The sequence below is a fragment of the Papio anubis genome, chromosome 6, assembly GCF_008728515.1.
Source record: "Papio anubis isolate 15944 chromosome 6, Panubis1.0, whole genome shotgun sequence".
In the NCBI taxonomy this organism is placed as follows: Eukaryota; Metazoa; Chordata; class Mammalia; order Primates; family Cercopithecidae; genus Papio; species Papio anubis.
The window spans coordinates 146794679-146821425 of record NC_044981.1 but is presented as its reverse complement, the minus strand read 5'-3'; the positions used below and the strand labels follow the sequence as shown (position 1 = coordinate 146821425).

The 26747-nt window shown below is 37.6% G+C and overlaps 1 protein-coding gene and 1 long non-coding RNA gene across 5 annotated transcripts in view; one reads left to right on the top strand and one right to left on the bottom strand.

Moving 5' to 3' along the window:
* DSE (dermatan sulfate epimerase) overlaps positions 1–26747 on the top strand; it is a 182992-nt gene that overhangs the window by 78079 nt on the left and 78166 nt on the right. The gene's annotated exons all lie outside the window — the stretch shown is intronic.
* LOC116275464 lies at positions 1042–26747 on the bottom strand. The gene is made up of 3 exons (XR_004184595.1): positions 26509–26747; positions 18006–18045; positions 1042–1085 (listed from the first exon to the last, which is right to left on the bottom strand). It is a non-coding gene; the product is annotated as an uncharacterized LOC116275464 (long non-coding RNA).

Sequence of the window (26747 nt, the reverse complement as noted above, 5' to 3'; positions counted from 1 at the left end):
CATGAGCAGATATGTTTAAATTCTTAATATTAGATAACCATACAACATGTATCTATGAAATGACACAAGTTGAGTTTGTTGCAATTATGCAATGTTAGTTTAGTTTAACATTAGAAAACTGAGAATTTATGACATTAACAGAATAAAGGAAAAAAGTATATGATCATTGTACTAGATGCAGAAAAGCAGTTGGTTAAAGTAAGCATCTATTTATGATTAAAATATATCTTTGGGCAAATGAAGAATAGAAGAGAGCTTCTTTAATCAAATACAGGGTATCTACAAAACACCAATAATAAACACCATGGAAATACTGAAAGCTTTCTTTCTATGATCAGGAATAAGATAATAGTTGTATTAGTTCATTCTCTTGATGCTATGATGAAACACCCAAGACTGGGTAATTTATAAAGGAAAGAGGTTTAATTGACTAACAGTTCCCCAGGGCTGGGGAGGCCTCATGAAACTTACAATTATGGTGGAAGGGAAAGCAAACACATTCTTCTTCACATGGCGACAGCAAGGAGAAGTGCACTGCGAAGTGGGGAAAAGCCCCTTATAAAATCATCAGATCTCATGAGAACTCACTCACTATCATGAGAACAGCATGGGGGAAATGCCCCCATGATCTAATCACCTCCCACGAGGTAACCCCCCAATATATGGGGATTACAATTCGGATTACAATTCAAGATGAGGTTCTGGGTGGGGACCCAGAACCATATCAATAGTTATCAACATTTCTAGGCTACCTACTACTAAAAGTCCTAATCAGTGTGGTAAGGAGGAAGAATTGAAAAGAACAAGTAGGCTGGGCACAGTGGCTTACGCCTGTAGTCCCAGCACTTTGGGAGGCAGAGGCAGGCAGATCACGAGGTCAGGGAATCGAGACCACCCTGACCAACATGGTGAAACCCCGTCTCTACTAAAAATACAAAAATTAGCTGGGCGTGGTGGCACGTTCCTGTTGTCCCAGCTACTTGGGAGGCCGAGGCAGTAGAATCCCTTGAACCCAGGAGGCGGAGGTTGCCGTGAGCCAAGATCGCGTCACTGCACTCCAGCCTGGCAACAGAGTTAGACTCCATCTAAAAGTAAAAGAACAAGTAAAACTGTCATTATTTGCTATGACTGTATATGTAAAAAAACTCAAAGACTCTACCAATAGTTCGTAGAATTGAGTTTAATAAGATTGTATCCCAGCAACCTTGTTAAACTCAATTCTAATCTCGACTTGTAGATTTTAAAAATTTCATTTCTATGATGAGCAACAACAGAAAATAAAACTGAAAATAATCATAATAGGATCAAAAATATTTAAAACCTAAAAATAAATATTTTAGCAGTTGTAAAAGAAACATAAAACATTCCCAAGAGACATTAAAGAACACAAATCAATGAATACCTATACTACATTTATATATTGAAAGACTCAGCATTTTTAAAGTGTTAATTTTCCTGAAACTGAGCTTTAGATCCAAAGAAATTCAAATCAAAATCCCAGTTGGGGTGTGTGTGCGTGTGTGTGTGTGTGTGTGTGTGTGAGAGAGAGACACAGGGAGAAAAGGAGTTTGAAACTCAATTCTTTAAAATATGAACAAAAATGAAGAGAAACAGGTATAGACAAGACACTCTTGAATAGGAGGGAAAAGGTAAGAGGAGTTGCTCTACTAGATATTAATACTTATGTCTGTGATAATTAGGATAGTATAGTATTGGTGTAAGAATAGACAAAAAATCATTGGAACAAATTGGAGTTTAGAAAAAGACACATATTTGAACTAAATTAAGTGTTTATATATTAAGTAGGATACAAAGAAAGGTACTTACAATAAAGGAAAAGACTGATACTTAGAGTGAGTTAAAATTAAGAGCCTCAGTTTATGAAAAGACACCTTTAATTGGTAAAAAGTCAAGCTACATGGTAGAATATATTACATATCTAAGTCTTGTGCCCAGTATAAAGTACATCTACAAATTAAATCAATATATAAGAAAATCTAATGAACAATGGACAAAAAGACTTCACCAGGCATTTCACACACAAAAAAAGATACCCCAATTGCCAACAAGTATAAGAAAAGGTCTTTGATTTCTTCAACAAGTATAAGAAAAGGTCAAAGAAATAAAATTTCTTTGTTTCAGGGAAATGCAAATTAAAACCATGGTTATATACCACCAGACTTCTTTTAGAATAGCTAAAATTAAGAATACTGATAATCCCAACTGTGGGAGAAAATGTAGAGCAACAGGAATTCTCATTCACTGCTAACGTGAAAATTGGTAAATGTACTTCCTCAGGATAAAATTTTCTTTTTTTTTTTTTTGAGACAGAGTCTCGCTCTGTCGCCCAGGCTGGAGTGCAGTGGCCAGATCTCAGCTCACTGCAAGCTCCACCTCCCGGGTTCCCGCTATTCTCCTGCCTCAGCCTCCCGAGTAGCTGGGACCACAGGCGCCGCCACCTCGCCCGGCTAATTTTTTGTGTTTTTAGTAGAGACGGGGTTTCGCCGTGTTAGCCAGGATGGTCTCGATCTCCTGACCTTGTGATCTGCCCGTCTCGGCCTCCCAAAGTGCTGGGATTACAGGCTTGAGCCACCGCGCCCGGCCCCCAGGATAAAATTTTCAATGAAAAGAGAATAGAATTTACATATATTCACATAAATTCATGCATCCCAGTGGAAAGCACTGACCTATTTTGTGCCTTGTCTTAGTCCATTTTCTGCTGCTATAACAGAGTACTAGAGACTGGGTGATTTATAAAGAAAAGAGATTTATTTGGCTTATGGTTCTGGAGGCTGGGAAGTCCAAGACTGAGGGACTGTATTTGGTGAAGGCATTCTTCTTTTATCATAACATGATGGAAGGCATCACATGATGAGATAATGTGAGAGAGAGTGAGAGCATGAGACAGAGAGAAAAAGGGTGCCAAACTCCTGAGATAACTCATTTCTGTGATAATGACAATCCATGAAGAAAGTGTCCCCATGACTTAATCACTTTGTAAAGTCCCCATCTCCCAATACCGTTATGTTGGCAATTAATTTTCAACATGAGTTTTGGAGGGGATTTTCAAACCATAGCATGTCTCAACTGATCTTTATGGTATGTACAAATCTAGTTTACAGATGAGAAAAGTGAGGCTTCAGAAAGAGAAAGATTTTTAATAAATCCATGAATCTACTAAGTGGAAGAGCCACCACCTAAACAAGCTCTCTCTCATTCTCAACCACGTATACTTTCACCATGTTTATAAAAGCATCCTTTAAAAATATATTCTGTTTTTCCTTATACATTTATAAATTTCCCTTTAAATTTAAAAAAGTCACTTTAATTACATTACTTGATGCCTTTTGCTCCCTACTCAGAGGTAAAACAATGCAGTTTACAAAATACTGCAATCCTTGAGTCCAGAAGGTCGAGGCTGCAGTGAGCCATGATTGCACCACTCCACTCCAGCCTGGGTGACAGAGCAAGAACCCCTCTCAAAAACAAACAACCTTCCAAAATTCTGCAATATGTGAAAGAAGTTTGACTCTTTGCTATGGTCTCTATCCTAGCTGCTTTATTTTAATGTATTGTACTTAGTGAACGTTGTTGTACTAATCTATTTACACATTTGTTTCCCACCATTAGATTATAATATTCTTGAGGACAAGTTCTTATCTTTGTGTCTCTGTGTCTTCAGCATATCACACAATTGTCTACTGAATGACTAGATGAGATGTTATTCTCAAGGCTTTTTTACTCAGAGTAGGCAAGTCCCTATTTCAACCCTTTTAAAGAAAGTTTGAAAGCACTCTGCTACCTTCTAGCAGAGTTAAAGTCAAATTATATTCTGAAAGATAAAGGATTCTACCTCATTTTTCCATTTGAAGTGATTCACAAATAATTCTACTTCCTGTTGGTCTCTTAATTCACATAAAGCCCACATTTCACAAACTATATCCAGAGAATAAGGCTCTCTTTGCCAAAAATATTGTATTCAAAAATTTTCTCCCATTCTGTAGGTTGCCTGCTCACTCTTAATAGTTTCCTTTGCTGTGCAGAAACTCTTTAATTAGATCCCATTTTTTGTTTTGTTTTGTTTTTTGTTTTTTTTTTTTTTTTTTTTTTACCTTTGTTGCTATTGCTTTTGGCATCTTCGTCATGAAATCTTTGCCCATTCCTATGTCCAGAATGGTATTACCTAGTTATCTCCCAGAGTTGTTATAGCTTTGGGTTTTCCATTTAAGTCTTTACTCCATCTTGAGGAATTTAAACAAATTTACAAGAAAAAAAAACCATTAAAAAGTTGGTAAAGGGTATGAACAGACTTTCCAAAAGACATGAGTGCAGCCAACAATGATGAAAAAAAGCTCAACATCAGTGATCATTAGAGAAATGCAAATCAAAACCACAGTGAAATGCCATCTTACACCAGTCAGACTGGCTATTAAAAAGTCAGAATATAACAGATGCTGACAAAGTTGCGGAGAAGGAACCTCCCACTGTTGGTGGAAGTGTAAATTAGTTTAACCATTGTGGAAGACAGTGTGGTGATTCCTCAAAGTCCTAAAGACAGAAATACCATTTGACCCAACAATCTCATTACTGGGTATATACTCAAAGGAATGTAAATCACTCTGTTATAAAGACACATGCACATGTATGTTCATTGCAGCACTACTCACAATAGCAAAGACATGGAATCAACCTAAATGCCCATCAATGATAGACTTGATAAAGAAAATGTGGTACATATACACCATGGAATACTATGCAGCCATTAAAAGGGACAAGATCAAGTCCTCTGCAGGGACATAGATGGAGCTAGAGGCCATTATCCTTAGCAAACTAACACATAAAGAGAAAACCGAATACCACATGGTTTCACTTGTAAGTGGGAGCTAAATGATGAAAGCACATGGACACAAAGAGGGGAACAACACACACTGGGGTCTATACAAGGGTGGAGGGTGGTAAGAGAGAGAGTGTTAGGAAAAATAACTCATGAGTACTAGGCTTAATACCTGGGTGACAAAGAAATCTGTACAACGAACCCCCATGACATGTTTACCTATGTAACAAAACTGTACATGTACCCCTGAACTTAAAAGTTAGATTTTAAAAAAGTATTGTTTTATTCTCTTTTGTTTGATTGTACTGTTAAAGAAAAAATACAACAAATATAGTTTGAAGATCTAATTGGCTTTTATTTGTGATTCTAGAATCAGACAACACTTCATTCTATAAAACAGAATTAGTGATCCACTGGATATGATAGAATGGTTGTTTTTTGTAAGGTGGGAATAAGACAACAGAATGATAAATAAAAGTGTGTTGGTTAACGTAAGTTACAAGTCACTTTTCTTGTAAGAGTTAAAACAGAGAAGACCTCTTTATTATGCTGACTTAGGAAGATTGAGCTCTTTGACTAGTTGCTGTGAATCTCCTGTTTTCAGGAAAAACTGCTCTGTTTGGGGCTATACCAGCTTCCTTAAAGTTCAGTTTGATTATGAGGCACTTTGCATGAGTGACACTATTTTGGTTTGATCTGTGGGAGTCTGGGTGCAGAAGGCTGGTCCAAAACAATGGATTCCCATAAACTGTAACAGCACTTAGTCATAAACACCTCTCTCAGAATTATGTTCAGCATGTGAATGTCCCTGATGTCCATTTGTACTCAGATATCAACTCCTTTGGAATCCAGGAAGAATTTTATTTTGACTGTATTTAATGTAAATCTGTTTTACAGAAGAAGAATTTAAAAATATATATCTTGCAGTATATGAACAGAAAATACACTCCTATTGAAAAAGTTCTTGGCCGGGCGCGGTGGCTCAAGCCTGTAATCCTAGCACTTTGGGAGGCCAAGACGGGTGGATCACGAGGTCAGGAGATCGAGACCATCCTGGCTAACACGGTGAAACTCCGTCTCTACTAAAAAATACAAAAAAAAAAAAAAAAAACTAGCCAGGCGAGGTGGCAGGCGCCTGTAGTCCCACCTACTGCAGAGGCTGAGGCAGGAGAATCGCCTAAACCCGGGAGGCAGAGCTTACAGTGAGCTGAGATCCGGCCACTGCACTCCAGCCTGGGCGACAGAGCGAGACTCCGTCTCAAAAAAAAAAAAAAAAAAAGAAAAAGTTCTTGATGACCTAGACAGAATCTAAATAGTTATCTAGCATTTAGTCTGCAAGCCTACAGAATGCTAGATAATGTGATATAGTTAATTTTAGCCAAAGTCTTGCTCATCTGAATATAAGTTATAATTTCTAAGAGTCGTGTTAAAAATAAGGCAGTATTATTTAAAAATTAGTACTATAATGCCACCCACCTGAGTGACACATGGTCTGATGTATTTGCTTGCATGTTTTAAAGAAAAAAGTAGGCCAGGCGCAGCGGCTCACGCCTGTAATCCCAGCATTTTGGGAGGCTGAGGCAGGTGGATCACCCCAGGTTGGGAGTTCAAGACCAGCCTGACCAACATGCGGAAACCCTGTCTCTACTTAAAATACAAAATTAGCCGGGCATGGTGGCACATGCCTGTGGTCCCAGCTACTTGGGAGGCTGAGGCAGGAGAATTGCTTGAACCTGGGAGGTGGAGGTTGCAATGAGCGGAGATTGTGCCATTGCACTCCAGCCTGGGCAACAAGAGCAAAACTCCATCTCAAAAAAAAAAAAAAAAAAAAAAATGGTAACATCAAATTCCAATTTTACAATTATATTGTGCTCAAAATATCTGCCTATGTATTTTAGGCTAGATTCATAGTCTTTGTAGTAAAAAATATTAATCTTACTAAATTCAGCTTTCAAGAGTCATATTAAATAATAATTTTATTGTCAGCACTATATGTAAGGCTACATTTCATGACTATAGATTCAATAAAACAGCACGACTATAATGAGAATAGCTAATCATAGTGATTTATTAATAATGCCAGTGTTTACATTTTATCTCTTTTAATGTAATAATCCTATGTGCTGTAAGTACAGTGCACTATCGTTATCCCTGTTTTACACATAAGGAACCTGAAGCACAGAGAGTATTGAATATTAGCTGAATATCACAGAGTTTATAAGTGGTAGAACTGGTATACAGAGCTGACTCCAGAACCCTGGCTCCTCACTGCCATACTACAGTACCTCATATACATGAGGAAAATATACACAAGAAAAGTTGCTTTGTGTGAGATTTGCTTTAGCTAACTTTTACTACAGTATCATTATTTATCATTTAAAATTAGAAATAGCCAGGCGTGGTGGCTCACGCCTGTACTACCAGCACTTTGGGAGGCCGAGGTGGGAGGACCACGAGGTCAGGAGTTCGAGACCAACCTGACCAACATGGTGAAACACCGTCTCTACTAAAACTACAAAAATTAGCCGGGCATGGTGGTGGATGCCTGCAATCCCAGCTACTCAGGAGACTGTGGCAGGAGAGTCGCTTTAACTGGGGAGGCAGAATTTGCAGTGAGCCGAGATCGCGCCATTGCACTCCAGCCTAGGTGACAGAGCAAGACTCCATCTCAATAAATAAATAAATAAATAAATAAATAAATAAAATAAAACTAGAAACACTCTAATTGCAGAATTCATCCAGATAAATTGAAAAGCGTTGATATTACTGATGATTACAAGGAGTCTTGAGGTCAAATAAAAGATTTAGAAAAATTATGTTTTGATGAAGACAGAATTCAGATATGTTACAGTGAAATGGTTTTACATTCTTATGACCATTAGTAGTAAGCAAAAATGTGTAATTTTGTTTTTTAAAAATGGCACTGATGACATTGACTGTAAGTTCAGTCTATTCTAATTTATTTAGACTTTGTATTCCTGCATTCAGTAACACTCTTAGCAGTTTTGAGGGGCATTATGAAATTTGGTATGATTATGAAGACTATAACTTCAGAAACTAGAAGACATTTGCAGTTACCTTGATTTTGTCAGGTAAGCCAAAGAACAACAACCACAGAGAATAAACTTCATCAGTTCTTTGCTCTAACAGGAGCTTTGTTACTCTTCATGTCTGTGTTTGATGTTCTGAATAACCTTCATTTTCCTTCCTCCCTCCTTCCCTCCTTTTCTTTCTCTTCCTTTTTCTTTCTCTCTTTCTTTTTCTCTTCTTTTCTTTCTCTTTCTTCTTTTTTGTTTTGACAGAGTTTTGCTCTTGCTGCCCAGGCTGGAGTGCAGTGGCACAATCTCGGCTCACTGCAACCTCCGCCTCCCGGCTTCAAGCAATTCTCCTGCCTCAGCCTCTCTAGTAGCTGTGATTACAGGTGCCTGCCACCATGCCCAGCTACTTTTTTGTATTTTTAGTAGAGATGAGGTTTCACTATGTTGGCTAGGCTGGTCTCAAACTCCTGACATCAGGCGATCCACCCATCTCAGCCTCCCAAAGTGCTGGGATTACAGGTGTGAGCCATCGCACCCAGCCTACTATGCATCCTTTCACAGTTAAATTTTTTAAATGTGGATCTTGTGAATTTAGAATTCATTATAATTCACAGACAGAACCAAAGATTACCTTTGGCTTAGGCAGAGAGAGAGACTGGCAGGCTTAGCTAAGCAACTTGACCCACACCCAATCAGCAACTGCAGTTTTTGTTACCTAATGTGCAAAATCCACACAGCTTATTCTATTTACAAAGTTGTAAAGTGATAGAAAGCTTTTTCCATTTTCCAACCAAGTGTTGTACAGGGTGTCAGCAGCATGTTTATAAAAACGAAGCAACTTCATGACAGTTAATCAAGATTATCCAGCTTCCCATTGTCAAGAGTCTCTGGACCTCTGAGGGCTTGCCCAGACATTTTTGCCTAGGTCCATGTGGAACTACAAGTTCCTCTATGCCTCCAAATAGCCAAACAGTGTCCCAGAAATGTTTGCTCCAATCTTTGTCTTATTTGTCTCATGCACCCTGTGCTAGAAGCTCTGTTCATCTGTATCCATTTACTGGTAACATGCTCCTGTTCAGCAGATAAATGAGTTTGTCTTCTTGTCTGTAACTGGCTGAAAAAGTGCAGGGTGAGATCTCCTCCACCGCAGTCCTGTCCATCTGTTCATCATATTCCATGACCACGTGTCCTGATCTTTTCATCTCCCATAGCTGATGTGGCTGCTCTATGCTTCCAAAAACTTACATAATATTAAATCTTAGAACATTTACAAGTTTTCAGGGAACATGTACCCACCCAAAAGTAATAACATTCCCCCCACTTTTCTTTCTTTCTTTTTTTAAAACCTTATGGTTTATTTCACTGGAATAGAAAAAAGTAGCCAATTTTTTCCACAATTGGAATTGGGGGTTGGTGAAGGGAAGTGGTAAATACAGTTTGGAAAGGAATGTTCTGCTAAGAAATTCAGATTTTATGAGCCAAGGAAAACCATCATATCTTTTTGTTGTTGTTTTAATGTGAAATGATCAGAGCTGTGCTTTAGGAATATTAATCTGACTACTATGTTTTGAATGAATTTAAAAAAGGAGAAAACAGAGTCATGAAATCCAGTTACTGCTGTAGGATCAATCTGGGCGAGCAAGTAATGAAATCCTGAACTAGTGAAGCAGCAGTGGGAATGAAGAGGAGGGAGACAATGGTCAGTGGAATTCATATGACTTGGCAACTGAATACATAGTTGAGGAAAAAGGAAATGTTAAAGGTAACAGGTTTTGAGATGTCTGTTGCCCATTCCTGGTGCCAATAAAATTATAGAAATATGGAACAGAAGAAGAATCTCCATTCTGCATTTAGGATGCTAGTGAAACATCCACAAAGACGTTATTAACTGGGCAATAGAAATATAGAAACCCTATTATAAGTTTTGAATGTCTCTTTACTGATAGATTATGAAAATAGATGGAATTTCTGTGTGCGAGTGTGGAGTATACAAATATATGAATTGCATGGGACTTTAAAAGTCACTGAGAAAAAAGGATCGACGAAGCAACAAAGTAAAGAAATAGTTAAGTAGTGTGAGGGGACTCATGAGAGTACAGAATCACAGAAAGCCAGGGAGAAGAGTTTCAGGCAGAAGGTTTATCTGCTTGTGGTTTGTTGAACTTCTTAAATCTGCAGATTAATGTTTTTAGTCAAATTTAGTATGTTTTCAGTCATTCTTTTTAAAAATATTTTTCTGTCCCTTTCTCTCTCTTGTTTCGTGCTGGAACTCCCATTATATGTATATTGGTATACTTGATGTCCCACAGGTCTCTTTTCTTCAGCTGGGATAATCTCTGCTGATCTGTCAAGTTCATTGATTCTTTCTTCTGCCATTTTGAATCTGCTATTTAGTGCTTCTAGTGAATTATTCACTTCAGTTTTCCAATACAGAATATGCATTTGATTCCTTTTTCTATCACCTGAGAGTTTCTATTTGTTGATTCATTGCTGTCATTTTTTTAATCATTATGATTATACTTCAAGTTCCAAGGTACCTGAGCACAACATGCAGGTTTGATACATAGGTATACATGTGCCATGTTGGTTTGCTGCACCCATCAACTCGTCATTTACATTAGGTATTCCTCCTAATGCTATCCCTCCTGCAGCCCCCCACCCCCCACCAGGCACTGGTGTGTGATGTTCTTGGCCCTGTGTCCAAGGGTTCTCATTGTTCAATTCCCACCTTTGAGTGAGAACATGTGGTGCCCCTCTGAGACAAAGCTTCCAGAGGAAAGATCAGGCAGCAACATTTGCGGTTCTGCAATATTTGCTATTCTGCAGCCTCTGCTGGTGATACACAGGCAAACAGGGTCTGGAGTGGACCTCGAGCAAACTCCAACAGACCTGCAGCTGAGGGTCCTGACTGTTAGAGGGAAAATTAACAAACAGAAAGGACATCCACACCAAAACCCCATCTGTACGTCACCATCATCAGAGACCAAAGGTAGATAAAACCACAAAGATGGGGAGAAACCAGAGCAGAAAAGCTGAAAATTCTAAAAGTCAGAAAACCTCTTCTCCTCCAAAGGAAAGCAGCTCCTCACCAGCTAAAAACCTGGAAAAAAGATTAGACAAATGGCTAACTAGAATAAACAGTGTAGAGAAGACCTTAAATGACCTGATGGAGCTGAAAACCATGACACGAGAACTATGTGACGCATGCACAAGCTTCAGTAGCCGATTTGATCAGGTGGAAGAAAGGGTATCAGTTTTTGAAGATCAAATAAATGAAATGAAGTGAGAAGAGAAGTTTAGAGAAAAAAGAGTAAAAAGAAATGAACAAAGCCTCCAAGAAATATGGGACTATGTGAAAAGACCAAATCTATGTCTGATTGGTGTACCCGAAAGTGACAGGGAACCAAGTTGGAAAACACTCTTCAGGATATTATCCAGGAGAACATCCCCTACTTAACAAGGCAGGCCAACATTCAAATTCAGGAAATACAGAGAACACCACAAAGATACTCCTTGAGAAGAGCAACCCCAAGACACATTATTGTCAGATTCACCAAAGTTGAAATGAAGGAAAAAATGGTAAGGGGAGCCAGAGAGAAAGGTCGGGTTATCCACAAAGGGAAGCCCATCAGACTAACAGTGGATCTCCTGGCAGAAACTCTACAAGCAAGAAGAGAGTGGGGGCCAATATTCAACAGTCTTAAAGAAAGGAATTTTCAACCCAGAATTTCATATCCAGCCAAACAAAACTTCATAAGTGAAGGAGAAATGAAATCCTTTTCAGACAAATGCTGAGAGATTTTGTCACCACCAGGCTTGCCTTACAAGAGATCATGAAGGAAGCACTAAACATGGAAAGGAACAACCGCTATCAGCCAATGCAAAACATGCCAAATTGTAAAGACCATTGACGCTAGGAAGAAACTGCATCAACTAATGAGCAAAATAACCAGCTAACATCATAATGACAGGATTAAATTCACACATAACAATATTAACCTTAAATGTAAATGGGCTAAATGCTCCAATAAAAAGACACAGACTGGCAAATTGGATAAAGAGTCAAGACCCATCAGTGTGCTGTATTCAGGAGACCCATCTCACATTCAGAGACACACATAGACTCAAAATAAAGGGATGGAGAAAGATCTACCAAGCAAATGGACAACAAAAAAAAGCCAATCCTAGTCTCTGATAAAACAGACTTTAAACCAACAAAGATCAAAAGAGACAAAGAAGGCCATTACATAATGGTAAAGGGATCAATTCAAGAAGAGCTAACTATCCTAAATACATATGCATCTAATACAAGACCACCCAGATTCATAAAGGAAGCCCTTAGAGACCTACAAAGACACTTAGACTCCCATACAATAATAATGGAAGACTTTAACACCCCACTGTCAACATTAGACAGATCAATGAGACAGAAAGTTAACAAAGATATGCAATAATTGAACTCAACTCTGCAACAAGCAGACCTAATAGACATCTATAGAACTCTCCACCCCAAACCAACAGAATATACATTCTTCTCAGCACCACATTGCACTTATTCCAAAATTGACCACATAGTTGGAGGTAAAGCACTCCTCAGCAAATGTACAAGAACAGAAATTATAACAAACTGTCTCTCAGATCACAATCAAACTAGAATTCAGGATTAAGAAACTCACTCAAAACCTCTCAACTACATGGAAACTGAACAACCTGCTTCTGAATGACTACTGGGTACATAACGAAATGAAGGCAGAAATAAAGATGTTCTTTGAAATCAATGAGGACAAAGACACAACATATCACATTTAAAGAAGAGTGTAGTGGGAAATTTATAGCACTAAATGCCCACAAGATTAAGCAGGAAAGATCTAAAATTGACACCCTAACATCACAATGAAAAGAACTAGAGAAGCAAGAGCAAACACATTCAAAAGCTAGCAGAAGGCAAGAAATAACAAAGATCAGAGCAGAACTGAAGGAGATAGAGACACAAAAACCCTTCAAAAAATCAACGAAACCAGGAGCTGGTTTTTTGAAAAGATCAACAAAATTGATAGACCACTAGCAAGACCAATAAAGAAGAAAAGAGAGAAGAATCAAATGGATGCAATAAAAAATGATAAAGAGGATATCACCACCGACCCCACAGAAATACAAACTACCATCAGAGAATACTATAAACACCTCTATGCAAATAAACTAGAAAATGTAGAAGAAATGGATAATTTCCTGGACACTTACACTCTCCTAAGACTAAACCAGGAAGAAGTTGAATCCCTGAATAGACCAATAGCAGGCTCTGAAATTGAGGCAATAATTAATAGCCTACCAACCAAAAAAAGTCCAGGACCAGATGGATTCACAGCTGAATTCTACCAAAGGTATAAGGAGGAGTTGGTACCATTCCTTCTGAAACTATTCCAATCAATAGAAAAAGAGGGAATCCTCCCTAACTCATTTTATGAGGCCATCATCATCCTGATACCAAAGCCGGGCAGAGACACAACAAAAAAAGAGAGTTTTAGACCAATATCCCTGATGAACATCGATGCAAAAATCCTCAATAAAATACGGGCACACCGAATCCAGCAGCACATCAAAAAGCTTATCCACCATGATCAAGTGGGCTTCATCCCCGGGATGCAAGGCTGGTTCAACATATGCAAATCAATAAGCGTAATCCAGCATATAAATATAACCAAAGATAAAAACCACATGATTATCTCAATAGATGCAGAAAAGGCCTTTGACAAAATTCAACAGCCCTTCATGCTAAAAACGCTCAATAAATTCGGTATTGATGGAACGTATCTCAAAATAATAAGAGCTATTTATGACAAACCCACAGCCAATATCATACTGAATGGGCAAAAACTGGAAGCATTCCCTTTGAAAACTGGCACAAGACAGGGATGCCCTCTCTCACCACTCCTATTCAACATAGTGTTGGAAGTTCTGGCTAGGGCAATCAGGCAAGAGAAAGAAATAAAGGGTATTCAGTTAGGCAAAGAAGTAGTCAAATTGTCCCTCTTTGCAGATGACATAATTGTATATTTAGAAAACCCCATCATCTCCACCCAAAATCTCCTTAAGCTGATAAGCAACTTCAGCAAAGTCTCAGGATACAAAATTAATGTGCAAAAATCACAAGCATTCTTATACACCAGTAGCAGACAGAGAGCCAAATCATGAATGAACTTCCATTCACAACTGCTTCAAAGAGAATAAATTACCTAGGAATCCAACTTACAAGGGATGTAAAGGACCTCTTCAAGGAGAACTACAAACCACTGCTCAGTGAAATAAAAGAGGACACAAACAAATGGAAGAACATACCATGCTCATGGATAGGAAGAATCAATATTGTGAAAATGGCCATACTGTCCAAGGTAATTTATAGATTCAGTGCCATCCCCATCAAGCTACCAATGAGTTTCTTCACAGAATTGGAAAAAACTGCTTTAAAGTTCACATGGAACCAAAAAAGAGCCCACATTGCCAAGATAATACTAAGCCAAAAGAACAAAGCTCGAGGCATCATGCTACCTGACTTCAAACTATACTACAAGGCTACAGTAACCAAAACAGAATGGTACTGGTACCAAAACAGAGATATAGACTAATGGAACACAACAGAGCCCTCAGAAATATTACCAATCATCTGCAACCATCTCATCTTTGACAAACCTGACAAAAACAAGAAATGGGGAAAGGATTCTCTATTTAATAAATGGTTCTGGCACAACTGGCTAGTCATAAGTAGAAAGCTGAAACTGAATCCCTTCCTTACACCTTATACAAAAATTAATTCAAGATGGATTAAAGACTTAAATGTTAAACCTAAAACCATACAAATCCTAGAAGAAAACTTAGGCAATACCATTCAGGACATAAGCATGGGCAAGGACTTTATGACTAAAACACGAAAAGCAATGGCCACAAAAGCCAAAATTGACAAATGGGATCTAATTAAACTAATGAGCTTCTGCACAGCAAAATAAACTACCATCAGAGTGAGCAGGCAACCTACAGAATGGGAGAAAATTTTTACAATCTGCCCATGTGACAAAGGGCTAATATCCAGAATCTACAAAGAACTTAAATTTACAAGAAAAAATCAAACAACCCCATCAAAAATGGGCAAAGGATATGAACAGCCACTTCTCAAAAGAAGACATTTATGCAGCCAACAGACACATGAGAAAATGCTCATCATCACTGGTCATCAGAGAACTGTAAATCAAAACCACAATGAGATACCATCTCAAACCAGTTAGAATGGTGATCATTAAAAAGTCAGGAAACAACAGGTGCTGGAGAGGATGTGGAGAAATAGGAACACTTTTACACTGTTGGTGGGACTGTAAACTATTTGTAGAAGACAATGTGATGATTCCTCAAGGATCTAGAACTAGAAATACCATTTGGCCCAGCCATCCTATTACTGGGTATATACCCAAAGGATTATAAATCATGTTGCTATAAAGACACATGCACACATATGTTTTTTTGTGGCACTATTCACAATAGCAAAGACTTGGAACCAACCCAAATGTCCATCAATGACAGACTGGATTAAGAAAATGCGGCACATATACACCATGGAATACTGTGCAGCCATAAGAAGGATGAGTTCATGTCCTTTGTAGGCACATGGATGAAGCTGGAAACCATCATTCTCAGCAAACTATCGCAAGGACAGAAAACCAAACACCGCATATTCTCACTCATAGGTGGGAACTGAACAATGAGAACACTTGGACACAGGGTGGGGAACATCACACACCAGGGCCTGTCGTGGGGTGGGGAGAGGGGAGAGGGATATCATTAGGAGATATACCTTATATAAATGACGAGTTCACGGGTGCAGCACAGCAACATGGCACATGTATACATATGTAACCAACCTGCACGTTGTGCTCATGTACCCTAGAACTTAAAGTATAATAAAACATATACATATACACGCTCATACATATACATATGTAACAATATTTATATACACTAATATATAATGGATATGTATACATATATATGTATATCTACAGTATATCTACACACACACTCCCATATACATACATACACATCTCTAAACCTGGATTCCTAAAGGTTTTCCCATGCCAGTATGGCTTAGTGATTGGATAGAGGTTGTGCTGAAACCCCTGAGCCAATGAAGTTTCTGTCTTTTGCCAAAGGATCTCTATGTGGTAAGGGAACTCACTCAAGAATTCAGGTGCTCTCAAGCCTACTCAAGCTCCAGCTTTTACTTACCACTGGATCTTTTCTTATCCTCTCTTTTATGCAAACAAATTCAGGGGTAGCCAGGATTGAGTGACTAGCTCGGGCCTTCTCCAGGAAATATACAAAGCCAGAGTAATATTCTCCAACTGTGACTACAGCCTCAGACTAGTAGAGCCATTGGCTTTCCCTGTTTACCTGCCTCAGAGATCAGCATTTTTACCAAATATGCTGCTGGGAGTGGTCGTTTCTCATCACTCTAGATTGAGTGAGCTCTCATTGATCATAACAGAGAAGCTGCCCGTCCTCATGGGCTGGCCAGCTTCTACAAATCCTCTGTCCTTACTGAAGTGAGGAGTAAGGGGAGGGAGGATATGCGAGTAGCTTCAGGCTAGAATGCCACAGATTCTCATTATTCTTATATTCAGCAGTTTTTCAAGCCTAAATGCTTCTCAGGTTGTTGTGTGCCTTTGGTTGATTTTCAGAGTGCCAAAATGATTGTTTTTGTCAATTTTATCCAGCTTTATAGTTGCTTTTTACAGAGAGAATTTGTCTCACTTGGCCATAACCAAAAGCTCACCACTTACTACCTTTAAAAGAATCACTTACATATTAATTCTGTTTCATGTTTACATGCAAATATTTTTTTAAAAATACCTAAATATACTACTCCCTTTTATAGTGTTTAGGAATTTGACCTTGTAATTTTAAGAGACTAATTAGCTCAAATCTAGTTTCATTTTTAAATTTTATATCTTGCTTTTTTCCTATGTCAAAATGACTTATCTCATAAGAGGATAGTAAGAAAACTGAAAAGTGATCAGGCCATTTCATATGCCTTCATAAAAACTGCTCAAGATGATATGATTGAGGAAGAGTATGAAGATCAATGTGCATGGGTCTACATTATTCTAGGACTGACTTATTTCCCCATAGAGTGGAAATCTTCTACTTCTAACTTCTGTGGCAATAAATTCTTTTTTTTAAAGCATGATTACATGAGAACTCTTCAGAGAAAAGAACTTGAATCTCTTCTTTTCATATCACAAAAGCTTACTCTAGTGAATTCTGAGTAACGCAAACTGAGAATTAAATTTAGAATTTGCAGGGTCATGAGCTTCTACCCAGATTATCTCAGGAAAAGGTATTACACAGAAGCATCATTACCCCATTAATCATTAAAAAAAGGCCACTGACACAACTGTCTATTCTTTGAGGTAGCAAAAAACCCAGTCAGGCAGGCATTGTTTTGTACTCATTTAGTAATTCTGATATTCAAGACTATTCCTTAGACAGAAAAGTATATGGCTGTCTAAAGGTCAGGCAAGTCCGGACTGCTATGATGATATTCTCAAAGATGAGTTATGTTCCATGCAAGTCTATTCACTAAACGTGTATGGTACCAAATAATCTGACTCCAAGTAATAAAAAAATAGCTTTTGGGTGTTTTCCACGCCTTTAGACATGACGAACATAGACTATTTAATTGTATAAAGATTTTCCTGGCATATCTTCCATTTGGAAAAAAGTCCTGAAAGTTCTTCTGTTTTATGAAATATTCTAGTCTAGTCTCTGTTCTGCATTATATTATTTTACATAGAACTTACAGTCTTAAAAAAGAATGTTCATTTGTTTAAAAGCTCCCAAATTGACTAATATTATTGCTATTATAGTTTGTTTTTACATAGTGTTCAATAGAACATTTGTTGTGATTAAGCAAGATTGCTTCTTTGTCTCCTTTTCTCTTCTCTTCCAAATAGTTCAATGCCATTCTAACTTTCCTCTAACAGAGATGGGAATGTTTTCCTTCACTGAATCCCCATCTCATGAGTCTACAGTCTTGAAACTCTTATTTTAACAGAACAGTCATCTGACTCGGTTTGGCTGTCTCTTACCAAAATCTCTTGGCAGCAACAGAGTAACCCTTGCTGGTACCTGAGAGAGAAAACAAAGGGTCTGTTTTGAGTACAGTAGAAGATAAAAAATGAACTTGATACTTCTTCACATCTTAAAACTTTTTTTTATTTGAGAAATATGCTAAGTTGTAACATTAACATTTAAATTCCTAGGAACCATCTTTATAGTTGATTATATTTTTATTGGCGAAATATATCACAACTACATTCTATTCCACTCTGTTATAGTGATGTTTGTTATTTATAAATACCTTTATTATTTTTACCTCATTATAAAATAGCTACATAATAATGAAATGTTTAATAATGTTCTGCAAAGAGGAAAAAAAAGCATAAGGGATATTGACCACCTTGGATTGTTTTTCATGAATTCAGAGTCCTCAGTAAGTGATTTTAGAAACTTAATCAACTTAGTTCAAATAAGCAGTCTCTGTTGATTAAAATAGTCTTTACTGTCTATCAGAGTATTCCAATTCTAAACTCAGAGAATTTAGGAATTTCAGTTTATAATCAGAAAGCACCCTGGTGAACTATGAATAGTGACAAAGGCCTTAAGGAAGATTTATCCCAACTTTGGTAGAACCTGGGGAGTTGTCTTCTACATTTTATCATGCACCTTTCTAGTAACTGCAGTTCTTCTATCCCACAGTGGTTCTCTTTAGTTTATGGGAAATTTAAGTCCTGATATTAAATCCTTATTAATTTCTGTAACCTCCTTGGTTACACTGGCCTGTAAACAAAGCTCATTTCAGTCTCTGCTCAAACCCTTGGAAAAGTTAGTTAATATCTCTGAACCTCAATTCTGCCTGTAAACATGTAAAATGAAAGGAACCAATTAGATGCCTAGCTATAACATTTCTTGATTTTAAGTGTTTGTTTTTAGAATCACCACTCTCCATATATTTGTGTGAGCTAATCAACTATTCTCTATATATCTACTCATGGCCTCCTTGGTACAACCAATCCTTTCAGACCTTAACTTACCCCGGTCCTGTGTCCAAGAATCAATTCAACTGAAATGGCTGGTCAGAACCATTTTTTCTCTTGATCACAAGGGTTCTCCGAACACCAAGCTTCCTCAAATGATAAAATACCTGTTCCAGAAGAATCTCTCAATATGGTGCTGAATTTGCATAGGTTATTGATCCTAATTTCTAGACTCTGAATGGAGGTTAATTGTGCTTGGAATAGTGGTTCTCAAATGCATAAGGACTTAAAATCCACAGGGTTAGTGCTGGGTGAGGCAGAGGTCAGTAGCTCTTGAACTGGATAGTAAACATCAAGAAATTGAGAAATAAGAAACAGGAACTTTGGGATGCTTTGAGGAGCATACTTAAAACCACCACAGCCTCAGATGTTTGTGTTGAAGGAGTAAGATGGCCAAGAAAAAAAAAATGTTAGGTCTGAGACTTTACTCATTCCAATAACAGACCTGGCAGAGAAATCATTACCCATTTTGCAACACAGCCTTAGGACAAGTCTGGGCAAGCTCTGGGTGGGCAAAAAATAGGCTTTCCAAAACTCACCTAGCTTTCCAGCCCACCCCACATACATACCCTACACATGAAGTCTTCCTTTCTTTCCCCTTCCCCCCTCCTCCTCCCTCTCTCTCTTTCTCTCTTCCAGAATGAATGATTTGTATGACTGTGTAATGTGTTTGTCAGACAAGTCCATCAGGGACTTAATAGTCCCTTAACAGGGTAAGAGAGAGATATGAGTCTTGTGGTCATCATAAGTGGTTGGGCTTCCCCACTACCTCATTCGTTTATGTTAGCTAACTATCAAAATCTAGGTCTTTACTAATTTATAGTTCAAATATCCATACGAGTAGTGTGTTTGTGTGTGTGGGTCTGTGTGTGTGTAAACACTGATGGCTATTTTTCCAAATGAACTGATGATGACCTCCAACTTGTGGTTCAGGAGAAGGAACTTTATGTCCTACTTTTGCTCTGGAAAAATGAAAAGACTGCTAAGGGGGAGTAGTCATGATGGAATTGTGCATGTGTGTGTTAGGTAATATTGGGTGGAAAATTAAGGGATATTTTCCTTTGTAGTATTCCAAATAAATCTGTTTATGTCATAGATAGTTACTTGGAATAAATATCTTTCTTCATGAATGCCCTCTTAATTTCCAGAAAATCTTATAAATGTTTCTCAGTAAGGTTCTTTAAATAAACTATGTTTCAATCATAATACTACTAGCTACCATTGAGCATTTACACTTCCTGGCATTGGGTCCAACACTTTACATTCTTTATTTCTCATCCTTATACTCTCAAAAGATGGGACATTGATATTCCCAGAAAACTGAGATTTGGGGAGGCTAAGTAAATTTGCCTAAGGTTATGGAACAAATACATTGTACAGCTGTTACTTGATCATAGATCTGACTGGCTCCAACCATTGGACACTTACCGTTGTCACATAAGGGGATTCAGACAGATATCTAGCTTATTTTATAACTGTTCTCATTTGGTGAGAGATTGTCTACAAAGATATTTGGTTTTTGTGAGCCTTAATGGCTGATGTAAAACAATTTGGTAATTATTTTTAATTTAAAAAAACCTTATAATCAATCTAAACATACTCCTATGTCATATACTGAGACTCTTAGAAAATATTTTAGAGTAGAGGTGAGCAGTCTTCAGATACTGAATTATAATGCCATCCACTTTTAAAGAGTGATATGACACTTTCAAGAATCTAGACTTCAGATGGCTTGCAAAAGTACACCTATATCTAGAGCAATACTTGGATATAATATTTCCTGAAATACAGTCTTTCTCTTAAAGAAAAAAATAATAATATTAGTTCAGGTCCTTGAGATGTGAGGCAAGGATTAGAGATTTGTTAAGTAAATGTTGACCCAGACTATATAAATCTAATGATCAAAATCCCTTTAAAATTTTTTAGGAGATTGGAGAACAGTAAATAATATTTATTGAAAGCCTGTTTTATGTTATGTGCTACTAGGAGCTTAGACAACATAACCTCATGTGGACCTTACAACTGCTCTGGAGGTCAGTCATTGTTCTTGAGTCAGGCTTTTTTTTTCTGGTATAAGAAACAGAGTTGCCCCCTCATGCTGTCTCAAAAGGCATGAGTTATTTTAAGGGAGAGTGGGTGGAGGGTTTGTATAGTAAGGGAACCAGGAAGCTCATGGAATTGTCATATAATCTGGCCTTACAAGCACTTCAGTTACAACTCTGTCAAAATGGGAAGTGGCTCAAGAAACTTGCTCTTCCCATCTAAGGAAAGGATGGTATTTTTCAGCTTTTGGTGAGACCATTTATCTTCAGAATGGGTCTAATCTGAAAACAGACCCCACTGGGCAGAAACATGAAATCCATGTTCATAATTCTGTAAATGATATGAAAATTACTTGCATTCTTATAACACCTATATAAAAATTATAATTTTCTGTTTATTTTCCCACAATTGTTGCTGTAGTTACATTTTTTTGGTTACATTACTTTTTATAATAAAATAGTGACAGGTTTTATATAATAATCTGTAATTGGCTTTTTAATGAAATGTGCTTTCCATGGAAATACTCCAAACTTGACACTGGTGTCAATTCCATTGTACTCGTTCACATATATAATACACACTACACATTTTTACATATACACATACATATATAAAGGCACACATACCTATGTGCATAATTCATTTAAGCATGTTTATTATTGGACACTTGAGTTGTTTTCAGTATTTTGCTAATTTAAACAATACCATGTTGAACAACTTTGCATACATACAGTTTCACACATATGTGCATATATTCTAAGGAGTGGAATTGCTGGATGCAAATTTACATACCTTTTAAAGATTTGTTACTCCAAATCCTGTATTTGTCCTCCAAATCCTCTCTCAAAGGAATGTGCCAATTTATACTTCCACCAGCATTGTATGAGACTCACTATTTCTGTGTACCTTCCTCAAACCTTCACATTTTTCTAATTTGAACACTTTAGGTATGACCAGACTGTAGAGCCTTAGGTTACTACTTATTTACCAACTGTTTTTCAGCTGATACTTTTAAGCCTTCTGCTCCAGTTAGGCCACAGACTCCTATTTCCTTTCCTTTTAGGATAATGCTGGCTAGGGCTCATTTAGCCTAATTTCTCTTTTCTGCCCTAGTACAGTAGCCTCCTTGGTCCATGCTTAAACAATTTCAGAAATCTAAAAGGGAATTTTCCAATACATATACCCGCTTCTTTCATGTCAGTAAAATAAAAGCATTATAGGACTCCTCAATTTGATATGTGATCTCAACTAGTCTGTTAATACTAAATTGCAGACACTCAAAGGTGAGAATCAGTCCTAGGAAGATTATGCGCAACCAGTCTACAATGCAAATATTAAGCAGGCTCAAAAGTAGATCTGTAACTACAGCTGCAGCTCCATCAAGGCAACAAGTGGACACATCCTGGCAAAGTGCAATCTGACCTCCTTTGTTTTACATTAGCTCATTGTTCTTTAATACATTTTAACTTGAAAAAGTTAAATAGCCTTCAATAACAAGACAATTATGGTGTCTCAGAATTAGTGTTGAAATCTTCCAACTCACATACTAGACAAAACAGAGTTCTCCCAATAACTATCTGGAGGATCCCTGAAGAGGATGCTAACCACATGACTATTGCTTCCCTGATTCAACCCACCCCTGAATGGCATGAAGGCTGTTAGCTCAGCAAAGAGGCTTTGAAACGCTGTCCTGTAGACTGGTATGGACAGGCTGCACTTCAGATTTGTCTGGAGAGATATAAGACATGATCCATGGCCAAGGAATCGGAGGGGGGGCTCAGACATTTTTAAGATCCTCTAGTAATTTTGGTGAATAGTTCTAGTCTTTGGAACTATGGCTCAGAGCATCAAAGAGAAATGTAGCTCCTGCTCCCATCCTGTGAACTTTACACAACTGCCTAGAGCTATGTTATCTAATATGGTAGACAGAGCCACTAGGCACATGTGGCTATTGGCCACTTGAAGTATGCATAGCTAGTCAAGATTTCAAAGACTTACATTAAAATGATAATGTTTTGGACATAGGGTGTTACATAAAAGTATTGTAAGACCTAATTTCACCTTTTTAAAAACATATTTTAATGTGGCAATAAAGCATTTAAAGTTACATAAATGGCTTACATTATATTTCTACTAGACAATTTTGATCTAGAAGGCATAGTTCCATAGCTCAGGAACTTTGAGTCATAGAATTTTAAAGTTAAAGGAATCTTGTAGATGAAACAATTCTCTCACTTTGAGAATGAGTAAACAGGTACCCCATTGGTAAAGTGACTTATTCTGGTAACCTGAGTTGTTGGTAGAGCCAGGATGTTCCCGAATCCCACAACTCTGGATTTCCATCCAATGCTAGCTTCTCCCTCCCATGCTGCTCATCTTGGGCGACAGTAGCCACACCGAGTGTTTTAGGATTCCTACAATTCTGAGGCATAGAAAGCCTCACCACTCATAGCCCCTGCTGTAGTCTCTGCTCACCAGATTCTGTCTGAATAACTAAGGCGTCCAAATTCATTACTACAGATCCATAGTCACACCCTTAAGCAGATGCCTCCTCTTTTCACCATCTCACATTATTAGTTTTGCCTAAACCAATGGAGCTATGGTTTTAGTGAGGCCTTAGTATCTTTCTAACATGTTTCCAAAAAATAAATTCTACTTATTTGAGTGGTGTGACACATTCACTAATAATATTTCTCCCACCTTCACGTTTACTAACATTCTGGTTTTCTCTGCATCCAGAGAACAATGTTTCTTCTTCTCCAGTACTAGTTAGAAGGATCAAGTGTTGATGAGTGATGAGCCCCTCCCTGGCTTCTGCCCTTTAGCCATAAAAACAAGTTATCTTTTTGCGTGCCATCAACAGAGCCTTGCTTATATAACAGTTTTTTTAAGCCAAAAAAATAGTTTTTCTTCTCTCTCATCTTTTAATAAAATATGTGAGAACTTTAATAGTGTTGTTGGTAAGCATCCAAAATATTTAGAAACTACTTCCCCTGCCACAGAAATATTTGCTGCTCTGAAGGGTGCATTCAAAGGATCTACTTTCCCCAATGATTCCCAGCCTGTTGAGATTCATGCACGTATGTCCCAAAATGTGTTAAAATCCACGTGCACATGTGTGTGTTTTTCAAAGTCAGTGCAGATGCATAGAAATGCCCCCCACCCATGTCTGTTGCATTTTGATGTATTTCCTTCTGAATGCCTCAAGTTTAAGCTGAGCTGTCAAGTGTAGAATTTAGAGGGAATAATTAACCCAAGTCACTGATCAATTAAAATGTCCCCAGGCAAATAAGAGTATGTGAATACATCTGATTTTTTAATGATTTCTTAGAACAGGTCACAAAAATACTTTCCAATTTCAGTCCTTTACTGTCTAGTTGAATCCTTGCTGCTGGAAGAAGGCAGGCAAGTCTTCTTTGCCTTTCTTCAAAGCCCGATATTCAATGCAGCAAAAATTCCTGATCATGACTCTGTTTCCTACATCACTTGTAGGTGATTTTTTGTCTGTTTGTTTGTTTTTTGTTTCTTTCTGCTATTGACTGTTTCTGATCATAGAGATCTAGGGCAATGACATTCACTTTGTGAATAGTAATAAATGAAAATGTCATGTTTGGAGATGTAATATCAGTACCATCTGTAATAGCAGACTGCAGCCTACATTGGCATAAATACCAGTGCCATACAATTATTTATAAATGGAGCCTTGTTGAGGGGAAGAGTTATTCTTTAATTAATAAAAATCTAAGACAAGGTGGTGACAGAATATGCCAGGTGTAGGGTAGAAAATGCAGTTCTTGGAAGTATCCTTCCCAGTGGCAGGAACTGAAGACTCCAGATCAACCAGGTGGACCTTTTCATTGATGAGCTGATGGCTTCTAGGCTGTGGGGAACCTCTGGTGCCTTACAACTCTAACTACTGCAAAATTTCTTGTTGTGCCTCATAAACATATGATCTTCCTATTGGAAGAGCTACGTGGTCCTTGGACAAACAGAGATAGTGTCTTGCTTTAAACCTTATCTACTTGCTACAGTTTCCTTCTGCCAATATGAGCATGCCTCTAAATGCCACAAAGTGTTTCAATTTAATCAAAGTTGGCTCTACTTTTGCCTTTTGTTTGGCTAAAGCATCAAGCCATCTTCTTGATGCTTTATTGTGTTTATCAGTCAGATTTATGTAGGTTAGAAAGCATTCAGAAGTCATTATTTCAGTTTCATAGTTCTTAGAGGTCTATACCCTTAAACTTTGAAAGTAAACATGAACAGTATCTCTCTACACATACACAGTAACCTCACTGCAATGTTTTTAAGTTTCAAGTCACAATCTATTAGTGGGTCTTGAAATCTATTTAGTTGATCAAATTCTTTCTTTTTTAATGAAATAGACTAAAATAAAAAATAGAAACATTGATTTGTGAAACTTTTATATTTCTATATCTTTATCATCTAGCTTTCTATTTATCATCTGCCTATCCATATTAGTTTTAGTTTAAAGAAAAGGTTTGAAGAAAATCTGCCTTAAGGGAACTATCAGAAATAGATTATTAGAGTACATGACAATTCTTTTTTTTTTTTTTTTTTTTTTTTTTTTTTTTTTTGAGACGGAGTCTCGCGCTGTGTCACCCAGGCTGGAGTGCAGTGGCGCGATCTCGGCTCACTGCAAGCTCCGCCTCCCAGGTTCAGGCCATTCTCCTGCCTCAGCCTCCGAGTAGCTGGGACTACAGGCGCCCGCCACCACGCCCGGCTAGTTTTTTGTATTTTTAGTAGAGACGGGGTTTCACCATGTTAGCCAGGATGGTCTCGATCTCCTGACCTCGTGATCCGCCCGTCTCGGCCTCCCAAAGTGCTGGGATTACAGGCTTGAGCCACCGCGCCTGGCCGACAATTCTTATGATTTCATGCGAGACTAAATAGGGAACACTTACTATACAAGCATTTGTAGGTTTGCATATATGATATCTTTCACAACTTCCTCCTTCTAAATCTCCATATTATTATTTTTTAACTGTAGAGAGATTAGAAAAGGGAGTCATCATAAGTCTTAAGTATTTTAGTAATTGTCAACCATCTATGATCAAATTTAAATATACTTTTCTTTCTATTTATAATTTTAGTTCAGTTACTGTAGTTATATAGCTTTTGTTTCCTATATATGGCAAATACTGTTTTAATATTAGTAAACTTTAGAAGCTTCTTGTCTAGATTTAAATTTCAGAGAACAACAGCTGATAGATCAGGGACAAAGAAAAGTTATTATTATTCTTTCACACTCAGAAAACTGTAATAGAGATCATTAATTTCAGTATAGTGTATAGGACAGGTGACGTAGTTAAGTGGAAACAGATAGGCTTTGCATTATTATTACAAACTGGGAATCTATAATACTTCCTTTACTTTTCAAGCACATGTTAGCTCATCTGTCATTCTAAGTGTTGATACAGCTCATTTTACTCACCAAATGGCATCTGTTGACTTGTGAGGCAAGATCTCTTAGGTTAGCTTCATCCATAGTCATTCTTAGTAGCATCTAAAGAAAGCACAGTACATATGGCAAAATTCTTTTCAAATGATTCCCCATAAAATTATGTTTGACTTAAAAACTTGCTTAAAGAGAAGAAATATTACACCATGGAATACTATGCAGCCGTAAAAAGGAACGAGATCATGTCCTTTGCAGAGACATGGGTGGAGTCA